Source organism: Heloderma suspectum, chromosome 16, assembly GCF_057233095.1.
Source record: "Heloderma suspectum isolate Gila_16-S chromosome 16, 16-S_ref, whole genome shotgun sequence".
NCBI lineage: Eukaryota > Metazoa > Chordata > Lepidosauria > Squamata > Helodermatidae > Heloderma > Heloderma suspectum.
This window is the reverse complement of record NC_139473.1, coordinates 19451995-19464169: the sequence shown is the minus strand read 5'-3', so window position 1 is coordinate 19464169 and position 12175 is coordinate 19451995. Positions and strand designations below refer to the sequence as shown.

The 12175-nt window shown below is 46.5% G+C and overlaps 1 protein-coding gene and 1 long non-coding RNA gene across 3 annotated transcripts in view; one reads left to right on the top strand and one right to left on the bottom strand.

Annotated features, from left to right (window-relative positions):
* Nucleotides 1-518: 518 nt before the first annotated feature.
* Nucleotides 519-12175, top strand: part of POR (cytochrome p450 oxidoreductase) — a 78406-nt gene continuing 66749 nt past the window's right edge. The window contains exons 1-2 of one of the 2 annotated variants that reach the window (XM_084822814.1): nucleotides 519-716; nucleotides 11056-11121. The gene's annotated coding sequence lies outside the window, so the exon portion shown is untranslated. The remainder of the gene's footprint in view (nucleotides 717-11055; nucleotides 11122-12175) is intronic. The other variant, XM_084822815.1, reaches the window with a different exon arrangement.
* Nucleotides 1381-11913, bottom strand: LOC146335030 (uncharacterized). The gene is made up of 3 exons (XR_014786142.1): nucleotides 11740-11913; nucleotides 6954-7861; nucleotides 1381-1565 (listed from the first exon to the last, which is right to left on the bottom strand). It is a non-coding gene; the product is annotated as an uncharacterized LOC146335030 (long non-coding RNA).

Here is a 12175-nt window from a genome sequence, read left to right as displayed (position 1 = left end):
TTATATATCATTTATCATGTATCTTGTATTCTTCTGTTCCTTTGATAAAGACCCGTGTAGAAACACATTGGGAATTCAATTGGTACAGCTGTTCCTTTTTTGATTTTTGTTTTACAGAGCCCCCCTCCTTGCTCCACCTTCCACTTTCCACTTGGCAGCACTTTCTTATCCTGCCCACCAATGCTTTTTTCTTTTCAGACTGAATTATGTAACTGCATACAGGTGTTAGCTAAGAAAAAAATTGGATCTCCTTTGTTATTTTAAAGGCAGCTTGGCAACGGCGTGACTCAATTGTGCATACCCAAGAAAGGGCTCCATTCCCGTGGCAGCCTTGAGGAACAAGGTGAGATTTGTCACTTTCCTGATTTCCTCCCCTGGCACGGATCAAGTCACCCTTCGACACCTCCCTTTCCGTGCTCTGCTGCTTCCATCTCTCCACCCTCTTTCCACAGGTGACATTTAGCACAGGTTCAGCCAAGTAGGTGGAGGATAAATACCAAAGGCTCAAGGGCAAACTTGTGTGTCGAGATCTAGATTTCCCTCAACAGTGTCTCCTTGCTGGTGGAGAGAAAGAGGGGAAAAGGTAGCTCAGAGACAAGATAATCTGGTGTCGCTTTTACCGTGGACTTTACAACCTTTACGTCAGCTAGATTGCACAAGAAGAAACAGTCACCGGGCTTCACTGAAACAATATTCACATTGCAACCTTTGAGCAGGTTAGTGGTGTTTTTTCCTTTTCTTTTTTCTTTTCCACCATTCTTGCAGCATCACACCTCACTCCCAAACAGGGTTACTTGAGAAGAGGTCTGGTGGATTTAACTCTACATGTGTTTAATGTTGTAAAGTCGCCTTGAGTCCCAGTACTGGGGAAAAGGTGGGATAATAATATGATTTCAGCGGGTCTTTTTTCTGTGTAACTGGTGCTTCTAGATGGACCGCCCTTCATGCTACCAATCCAAAGGCATTGTGCAACTATTCCATCTTATCCTCCACGGATTTTTCCCCTGGTAAGAAAAAAAAAAAAGACAGAAGAAGCAGTGGGAAAACACGGAGGGTTACAAACATAAGGTGGCAATGATGTCTGGACCCCTCTGTAAATTTCCGTGAATGAGGCAGGGCGATTGCACAATAAAAGCCCCATCTGGAAGCGTGGCAAGAGTTTCAGGCAGACATCACAATCCTTTGCTTGGAAGCAGATCCCAACATCAGCGGAGGTTGGTGGCTCTGACGTTAGTGGGGCGGTGAATCTGCTCCAGGTTTCAGTCAGAACTCTAAAGGAGCTTCCCAAGGTGTGAGCACCTTGGAAAGCTCCTTTAGAGTTCTGACTGGCTCTGACTGAAACCCGGAGAGGATGCACTGCCCCACTGACATGGGAGCCACTAGCCTCCACTGGATCGCATCAGTATTCAGCCGGACTTGCGTCTAAGTAAGTATGGCTAGGATTGTAGCCCACCTGGGTGACTTTTTCCTCAGAAGTAAGTCCCGCTGTGTTCATCGGAGATAATTCTTGAGCAGCTGGGCACAGAATTGCAAGCAACTCCAGAATGTTTCCCTGCCAGCAAATCCTGATTTGAAAAAATGCACACAAGAATATAAACATACGATGTATACTTCATTACTGCTTCTTCCCTTTCCACCCCCTGTTGTAACTAACTCTGACAAAATCAAGAAGAGCAAACTGTTTACTCGGTTTTGAAGCTATGAGGTTGTATCTGGTTGGGAGGTGCAGATGGTTTCTAGCTCCTCATATTTCCAGCCTCTAGTTCCATATCTGACTCAAAGGGATGATGAGATCTGAAGACCTCCACACACCCCAAAATGGACTGCCCTAAATGATACATCCATGCCCCTGGCAGACCGTGCTCTGTGAGGTGACCTGGGTACCAAAATGGCCCCATTTTGATGCTGGATAAGGCAATAATTTGGGATGGGAATGCAACAGATTAAAGCTGCTTTGGTTATCGGGATGCCCTGTTTCGACAGGTTTTCTGGATTAAAATCAAGATTACAGTTCTAAGAATGTGGAACCTGGGATTCTTCTCTTGATGGCTTTCTCCCATTTTTATTCAGCGTGCATGTATTTTCTTCTGAGCCAGCTAGGGGCAACAGATGTGCTATTAGAGGTGGGCTTCTGTTCAGATAGATGGGAAAGCGTGTATAAACGCTGGGAGTACTTGAGCAATTCTCTTCCCTGATCCAAGTGCCAGGGCTGGGCGCAGCAGGTAGAGCTGGAAAAAAAGCAGCCATCACACTTATCGGTTGTTCAGGAAGAGGAACGATGGGCTGGTTTTAGTCCTCTCTCCCCTGCTAATTGAACAGTTTATCGCCACCATCGTTCCTTTTAAAAAGAAGGCCGGGCAGTCCTAACTGCAGCAAGCATGCAAAATAGGGGTTTGGGGAAAGACGCACGACGGCTGGAAAGCAACAGTCTCTTCTGTATCCTGTCATTTTCCTATTAGACTTATTTATTTATTAATTTCATTTCTATCCTGCCCAATAGCTGAAGCACTCTGGGCGGTTCACAAAAATTAAAACCACAAAGTGCAGCATAAAACAATATAAAATATAAAAGCTTAAAACCACAGTATAACAGTACAACCAGAATAAAACCTAGCAGCAATGCAGAGATTTAAAACACAGATTTAAAATAGCAGAGCTAAAAGATTAAGCAGCTAAGGGCACAATCCTGTTCAGATGGGCGGCCGCAAGGGCAGGAGAAGCACGGAGGGGATCGTTCCCTCCGTGCTTCTCCTGCCCTGCATTTTCAGCTATCTATCTATCTATCTATCTATCTTTCTTTCTTTCTTTCTTTCTTTCTTTCTTTCTTTCTTTCTTTATTGCATTTATACCCCACCTTTTTTCCTCTTGCAAGGAACCCAAGGCGGCTTACATTATCCTCCTCCTCTCCATTTCATCCTCACAACAACAACCCTGTGAGGTGGGTTGGGCTGAGAGTCTGTGACTGGCCCAAAGTCACCCAGGGAGCTTCCGTGGCCGAGTGGGGACTAGAACCCAGATCTCCCAGCTCCTAGCCGTGGGAGGACAGAGCAAGGGAGGAGGCTGCTGTACGACACACTGGATGTGTCGTACAGGCATTTCCACCCTCCCTGCCCCGGAATGCCCCCAGACGTGCCCCTTTTCGGCCGCTCTGCACTCCTCTTGAGAGCACGGAGGATGGGGCTGTTCCGCACTGCCTCCGAGGCAGTGCGGAAGTGGGGGGAGGTTGGTTCTCCAGGAACCGACCTCGGAGTGTGGGCTCTGAGGTTGGTTCCCAGAAAACCAGATATCCTATGGCCGTCTAGCCACTGTCTAGCGGCCATAGGATTGCTACCTCCACTGCTAAAATACTGGGGGAATAAAAAGGTCTTCACCTGGCGCCGGAAGAACAACGTAGCCGCCAGGCGAACCTCTCTACGGAGCTCATTCCACTCATTAGACTTCCCATCACAGTCATTTTATTGATTGATTGATTTGCACCCTGCCTTTTGAACAAAACTGGAACTCAATTATACCACAGAAACAAAGCGAACACTGAGGTAGAGATTCACCGTAGAAAAAAATAAAAACGGGAGAGATGGATTTCCCTCCCCGTTTTTTCTTTTTGGCATCCTCAAGTAATTTTAACAGTTTGGGCCAAGGCTTTGATATTGTTAACCCTTCTCTGAATTTTAGCATGTAGCCTAATGGGGATAACTCTCAGATTTTAGAGTCAGGGTCCCTAGAAATGGGGGTGAGGAAAGAGGGAGTTCCCCAATGCCACCTGCATCTCCCGCCCAAATGTCTTACTGCCAAGAACTAAACCTGTGGAGAGGAATTTCAACATTTTAGAATGGAAAAACTGCACAAAAGCCAGGAAACCACAAATTGACTGGGGGTGTGGGGAAGGGGCGTGGCCAGCTTGGAAACCTTGGAGGGCTGGATTTGGCCTGCAGAGCTGAGGTGCCCCATAATGGCTTAGCGTTATGTGTGGAAGCAGCCACTGTAGTCTGGTGCCTCTCCGTCTTGTAAAAAGGAGAGAGGGAGAGAAAAAGAGAGATTGCTTTCTGCGTGTTGTCTGCAGCGAAACTATTACTTGCAAACTTCTGGGAGCAAAAGAATGCTCCTTGTATCCATCGTGGCTTATAAAGGTCTGAAATACTATGAGCTGAAATGCCTTTTCTAAGGTTTCGTTACTGGCACTGCTTTAAGCTAAAATACTCTGGTATTATTGGTGTTTTTGGCTTCACTCCCTTTTGCCTTTGCCCCACCCACCACTGGATGAGGGCCTCCCCCAGATTTTCTCCAAAACTGAATTTGGCCCATGGACTGAAAGAGGTTCCCTACCTCTGCACTAAGCCATGGTTTATGATAGCCATGGTTTGTTGCTTTGGCCATGAACTGTCTTGCAAATGAGCAAACAAACCTCAGATTATTTCCCTATTTCAGGTTTGTTTCTCTCCCGCCCATTTTGTCAGCCTTCAGAGCGGTTTCATTTTCAGGCTGATCTTGCCAGGTGCCTCTGGTGGTCAGCACTGCAAACAAGCCAGGGATAAACCGCAGCTCTGGGTTCAGATATCATGACAAGCCATGGTATCAACAGACCAGACTTCGTAAACCAACATCAATCCATGGGTTCTATTTGTGGTTTGTAGTTGGTTAACAAACCATGGTTTGTTTGCAAGGATGGGTTCAGACACAATGGGCTTCTTCACACAGAGCTTTTATCCTGCTATTGAGATTGGTTACCCATGGAAGTTTGCAGTCCTTTAGATGAGGTCATGAACCTCCAGGGCATCTCCCGCACTAAATGACCTTTATTCCATTTTTTAAAAGATGGGAGATAATGAGCTATCAAATTACCACACTTGCGTTTCACTTGAGTCCCCTTGTGAAAAGAGGAAAACTCGCAATAAGAGGCACTAGATCACTGCGCCATCTAGCGGCTGTATAATGAAACATACGGAAGACTCAGATAAGGGGGGAAGGGGGGGGCGAAGGAAGCGCATGTAAAAGGAATCTGTCATGATCCTGCATTTAAAACAGAAGCAGAAAGCCCCGTTTTACATGCGAGATTTTAGGCTGCTGTAGAGATGCCAGATTTCAAGAAACCACACCGTGGCTTAATGTTATGTGTGATCCGGGCCAATTTCAGGATCTGCAGGAGGAGAAACTCCCGAAAATGCACATATCTATCGTAACATTCTGTCTCAGAATTTAGCAATAATCCCAAAAGCTTAGGCCAGAATATATTTGTTACTCTTGAAGGTACCATAAGAATCTTTGTTGTCTTTTCAAATAAGTATAAAATGTGCCATGTGGGCATCAAATTTCCAAGATCTGTTTTCAGGCAAATTAAACATGATACAAAATGAAAAACCTTCCTGAGCTTTCTCTTATGTAAACAGCATGGATCCAGCATGTCTTAAAGGGATCTTTCCCAACCCCATATTTCACCATGACTTATCTTTCCTTGGCCTTCAGTTGATAAAAAACCCCCTCTTATTTCAGAGGGCCTTTCTTGATAAGGCAGTTTTAATGCCTACTGTTTGCTGAAACATCTGTTTTTTTATTTCAAGTTACGCTGGTGCCACTTTTCGTATTTCAATTGTCATTTTAAATTTATGATTGGTATTTTGGCTGGCCTTCCCTGAGCTGGTGTCCTCCAGATGTTTTGGACTTCAGTTCCCATCAGCCCCAGCCATCATGGCCAATGGTCAGGAATGCTGGGAGTTGTACTCCAAAACAACTGGAGGGCAACAGATCAGGGGAGGATGGCTTCGCTCTTGCTTGGCAGGTTTCATGATTTTATTTTGTTAGCCACCTTGGGATCAAAATACTGTCAATAAATAAATGTCAGATTGTCTGGGAACACTTTTGAGCCTTTCTACATAAGGCATTTATTGTGCTTAGTCATGGTTGTTTACTAGTTCTTTAACAACGTTATGATCCTCCAATTTCACTTTTGTTTTTTAAGAATGCTTTCCTGTTTTCTTTTTTTAGAGCAGGCAAAATGGGGTATTATATTCCAAGAACAATATTGGAACACCCTGAGATTGCAATGGGTTGTATCCATGCAGGGCACTGTGAGTGAATAATTCAGGGTGTCCTGCATGGTACGAAACACTGCAACAGTTCAGGGTGAACCAGATTTGCCAGGCTACGTGTGACTCAGACTCCATGGGTCAGGGAATTCAACCACGGTTTCTGCACAAGCAGGTGCCAGAGTCTGATGGCACTGTAATATTATAATGATAAATAAATAATATTTTAAACATTTCCATTTCTCCATCTTCTCCAGGCGGGTGCCCTCCAGATGTGTTTCACTCCAAGTGCCATCATCCCCAGCCACTGGGGATGATGGGAGCTGTGGATCAACATATTTGGAGGGCACCATGTTGGGGAAGGCTAATCTAACTGGATGGTTGCTGTCTGTCCCATGCATTTTTCAAAATGCATTGAGCAAAAGATGAATAAGCCCAAGATTTATTCAGGGGACTGGAATCAATTTGTATAGTATTGCATGGCTATAATAGTCAAGTGTCCCAATGGAAATACTGTTATTTTCGAGAATGTGAAAATCCTTCTTGGTAATTAAAATCAACCCTTTGCTTATTTTAAGGAAATTTGAATATGGAGTACATTCTGCAATGTTTTCATATTCCGTGTGATTGCATTATAGGTATGAATTATGAAATGTGAATTATATTGATCGATTATGTCAATAAAAGTGTAAAATACAATGTTGAAATGTAGTCATGATGCTCGTACTGACATCTTCCAGGGTGCATGTAGGTGCGACAGTGGGAAGTAGGAAGATCCTCAAACAAGAGGAAATGCATCACCAAAAGAGAGAGAGAGAGAGGGAAGAAAAGAGGGCACAGATTTGCATAAAATGGGCATATGCTTCTTTGCATGTTTAGATGCTAATGTAGAAATAATGCCTGTAATTTAAATAGAAATGCAGTACATCTTACCCCAGTGGCGAGCTGTGTACCTGCCACTCAGACTGCAGCTCAGGTGCTAACAACAGGTGATGGACCACTTCTAGGCCCCTGCTGGTCTCCCTTCTCTGGGTTCTTTATCTTTAAATAAGTCTTGGTCCAGACAGCCCTTCAAATACAGGGTTGTCCTCTGTAAAGTAGGACACATGGCTGCACCAGTGGGGCAGCCAGTGAGCAAGGAGGCTGTGGCATCTCTTCCTCCTCCTCCTCCTCACCATCTCCGTTGCCTGGGCCAGAGGGAGCGGCAGCTGAACAAGGAGGTTGCAAGGGGGAAGAGGAGGAGCAACTCCAGGGGGCTCTGGTTCGTGGGCCCCTGCTGGGGTGTGAGCCCTCAGCAGGTGCCTAACCATGTTAACCCCTGATGTTGGCCCCGTGGGCTCTCTCTCTCTCTCTCTCTCTCTGTGTGTGTGTTTACCTTGCACACAGGATTGGGGAAAGAGAAATTTAAGTCTTTCTCCCGGCACTGTTTTCCTGGTTGAGATCTCCCCCAGCCCACAAGTTCTATTCGATCTGCTTTGTCTTGGATTAGTTTACTCTGCAATGGTCTAGATCCTGCACTGATTTAAAAGCCAGGAAGGAAAATTTGTTGTTGTTCAGTCGTTCAGTCATGTCCGACTCTTTGTGACCCCATGGACCATAGCACGCCAGGCCTTCCTGTCCTGCACTCTCTCCCGGAGCGTGCTCAAGTCCATATTCATTGCATCAGTGATGCTATCCAGCCATCTCATCCTCTGCCGTCCCCTTCTCCTTTTGCCTTCAGTCTTTCCCAGCATCAGGGTCTTTTCCAGAGAGTTTTCTCTTCGCATTAGGTGGCCAAAATATTTGAGCTTCAGTTTCAGTATCTGTCCTTCCAATGAGCACTCAGGGTTGCAATATGTCATCTAGAATTCAGAAAGAATACACTTGAGCAGCTCCTGCAGTGTGTTGGATCGCAAGCCTTCAAAGTGTGCATTGGGCGGTGCCTTCGGTGCCCGTGAGCATGCACGGACACGGATGTGGACTCGAGAGACAGTTTTTAATGAGGGAACTTCAAAAGTTACAAATTGGGACGAAAGGACAGGGATTTACCAGGGACGGGGACCAGAAATTAGGGACCATCATATTATTTAATTAATTACATTTCTATACCACCCAATAGCCAAATAGGGACAAACCCTGCATGAAAGCAAGCTGACCCTTCATGCTCATTAGAACAGGTTCCACCTACCAAGGAATCTGTGCGTCTTGCCTAAGGAAGGAGACAGACAGGAGTGACAGCTGGATTTTAAATCTTAAAACAAAAAATGGGGAGATGAACCATTGCTTGTTTTGTTGTTTTTTCATCCAAGGGGCACTAGGGATAATCCTAGAGGCAACCTGAAGCTAATATTTGAATGTCTGCAGCTAAGCCTAATTTGCATGTCTGTAACTCCCTCCCACATCTCTTAAGATTGCGACTAACTCCAGACTCAGTGGCTTTGACATCTGCCAGAGTTTTTCCTTTCCCTGCCCACTACCCACAACATTTGCTGTGTTCACCTCCTAGCCTGATGAAGAGTTCTGGGGAGTTCGAAAGCTTGCTTGCACACTATTTTTGTGACCTTTCTGTTGGCCTAGTATTTCCCTAGCATGGATTTTGGAATGTTAGAAGTTGATCATCAGCTCCAGAGGTCAAGAAAGTAATGGCTTGGGACCAAATGAACTGAAAGATCTCATGCAAACCTGCCTGTTTGTTATTCTGGGGCCTTTGCTCAAACATTTATAAGAACATCAGAAGAGCCTTGTTGGATCAGACTGAAGGCCTATCTAGTCTAGTATTCTGTTTGCACAGCAACCAACCAGAAGCCTGCTGTGCTTCACTTTATTTCGAAAGCAAAGGCAGGAAAGATAACCTGGCTTCAGTTGTCTATGCTCTGGTAACCTCCAAGTTAGACTACTGCAATGTGCTCTACATGGGGCTGCCAAGAAGGTTCGGAAGCTGCAGCTTGTACAAAATGTGGCAGTCAGATTGACAATGGGGACCAGAAGGTCTGAACGTATAAGACCGATTCTGGTCCACTTGCACTGGCTGCCTATATGCTTCCAAGCCCGATTCAAAGTGCTGTTTTTGACCTATAAAAGCCCTATACGGCTTGGGACCACAGTACCTGACAGAACGCCTCTCCTGACATGAACCCACCCATACACTGCGCTCTGCATCTAAGCCCCTCCTCCAGGATCCTCCTCCAAGGGAGGCTCGGAGGGTGGCAACAAGGGAGAGGGCCTTTTCAGTGGTGGCTCCCCATTTGTGGAATAATCTCCCTGACGAGGCCCACCTGGAGCCAACACTCATCTTTTCGGCACCAGGTTAAAGTGCCCTCTTCTCTCAGGCATTTGGGAGCATAGAATGAGTCTTTATTGGCTCTGGCTGATTATTTTAAATTGTTTTAGATATATGTTGTTGTGTGTATGTTGTTTTATATCACGTGAAAGGTGTTTATATTTTCTGTTGTATTTTTGTGGTTTTAGTTTTTGCGAACGGCCCAGAGAGCTTCGGCTGTGGTGCGGTACAGAAATATAACAAATGACATGAAAATGAAATGAAATTTGGTAGCTAGGTGAAGAAAGACACAATTCTGCCTCCACAATCTGTCTCTCTGCTCCTATATCCCGATACATCCCTGCCCCCTGAAAGCTCAACCCTTTCTCTGTTGCTCTTCCTTTTGCTGGAGCTCCCTTCATCTCCCCACAGCTACCTCGGGGTGCAGGACCATAGGCCTGTGGGGCAAATATGGCCCACCTGGGGTCTCCATCAGGCCCTGATGGCCATGGCCCTTTCCCCCCTAACTACCACTTGTTTGATGGATTCTCTGCATTTCTGCAGTCCCCCCCTCCACATTCTCAAAGGTTGAAATGCCTCTCTTAAGGCTGAGTTACCGGCAGAAAGCGCTTTAAGCTAAAATCAGCTGGTATTTGGCCCTTCCCCTTTTGCCTTTGGCCCCACCCACCACTGGAGTGTAGCCCCAGAGACCTTCTCCCAAATGGAATTTGGCCCTCTGGCTGAAAGAGGTTCAACACCTCAACTCTCTTACTTCCTTCATATCCCTGCTTAAAGCCCATCTTTCCCATGGGTTTTTTTGGTCACACCCCATTAATCGGTGAGTTCGCAGCCCTCCTGAAATGTAAGCCTAAATAAGTGTAATTGAATTTGGATGTCTCTTCTTTGCACTCTCCTCCTTCTGTTGCCTAGCCTGGGTCAACTTTTAGATTGTAGGCTCCTGGGGGCAGGGACCAAGTGTTTTGTTGTTGTTGGTGCTCTGGAAAGCCAAAGGAACAGAAAGAACCAGAACAGGAAGACAGGAAAGACGTAAACTCAAAGGTGCACTAGAAAAAACATGCACATTCTTATGGTGCAATCCTCTTGATGTTTAGACAGAAAAAAGTCCTACAAGCTGGGAATTGTAGGATTTTTGTTCTGTCTGGACATGCATACGATTGCGCCTTTAAGGTCCCAACGCCTTAAAGCACTGAGTCGGTCTTCTTTGGGGCAATTGAATTGATCTCATCCTGAGTCAGCTCAAATGATCTCTTGAGTTATGTCATCACTTACCATGCAGGATTGTTTTAGCTGAGCCCTAGATAAGATCGGTTCAGGAAGCTGGGTATTCATAAAGGTATAAAGCAATGTACACATAGTTGGCGCTGCATAATTATGGCTAATAAGTTACATACATTAGAGTATAATTCGATATAACGAGACAAAACCTGTCCTCAGTACATTTCCTACTCACTGAGACTCCTGATTTCACTCTGATTCATTACTGTAATACTTCACCTGTGTGAGCTTATCCACTGTAGGGCATCTACACTGCCTGACCTCATTCAGAGACAGAGAACTGGGCTTTGCAGCCCAATCTTTTCTCCTTATTTTCCCCAGAAGCAAATCCCTCCAATTCCCCCTCATTTCTCCATTTCTAAAAACAAACAACAAAACCTTTAATGCAGCTTTCAGGGGGAACCTCTGGCCTGGCCCAGCCAGGCAGTTGTTCCTCTTCTTTTTATTGCTGTTGTATAATTATTTATTACATTTACACCCCACCTTTTTTCCTCTTGCCAGGAACCCAAGGCGGCTACCCTGATCCTCCTCCTCTCCATTTTATCCGCACAACCACAACCCTGTGAGGTAGGTTGGGATGAGAGGAATTACCTTCTGCTATTGAAAGTTGATTTGCGATGTTCGCATATAGGGCTTGTCGTCATGTGCACTTGTTGTTGTTGCGGCTGTGAAAAAGCACAACGCCGTCCCTTGGGGGCTGTTCTCTCAAACAGGAGATGACAGCAGCAGCAAGGAATACATACTTTATCATAAAATAAAGCATTACAATATTAATTTTAGCGTGCCAGGTGCCATTCTGCAAGAAGGCTGCAAAGCCCAGTTCTCTGTCTCTGAGCGAGGCCAGGCAGTGGAGATGCCCCACAGTGGAAAAGCTCACGCAGGTGCAGCATTACGGTCATGAATCAGAGAGTGAAATCAGGAGCCTCAGTGAGTAGGAAATGCACTGAGGACAGGTTTTGTCTCGTTATATCGAATTATATTCTAATGTATGTAACTTGTTAGCCGTAATTATGCAGCGCCAACTATGGGTACATTGCTTTATACCTTTATGAAGACCCAGCTTCCTGAACCGATCTTATCTGGGGCTTCAGACAGAACAAAAAGTCCTACAATTGCCAGCTTGCAGGACCGAGGCTGCATTCGTCCTGCACCTATTTTCCTGGAAGTAAATGCAGTGGGGCTTACTTCTGAGCAGGCACGCAGGATTGCGCTAGGAATGACCTCCTGGGAGAGCTTCTTAGCCCAGCTGGCCGGGGGATTGTGGGAATTGTAGTCCAACGCCTTTGGAGGGCAGCAGGCAGCGCAATTGCAGCCCCCATGCCGTGCCGTGCCATGCCGTGCCATGGCAGCCCAGACATCCCTCCCCCCCTCTCCCGCTCATGCGCCCGCCCAGTCAGAGGCGCGCCCGCCTTGCCCCTGCGAGCCGGGCGGGACGTACCATTCACCGGCGGGGGGGGCGGCATGGAGAGGGCGGCGTTGGAAGCGCCCACCTCGCCCCGCGGCGCGGCGCGGGCGGGGGGCCGCTTCCCACGGCAGCCCTTGGGCGCGGGGGGGGGGACGGAGGGCCCGTCGGGGGGCGGGCTTTTCCGCCCGCCCCCCTCCCCGGGGCGCAATGGGAGGT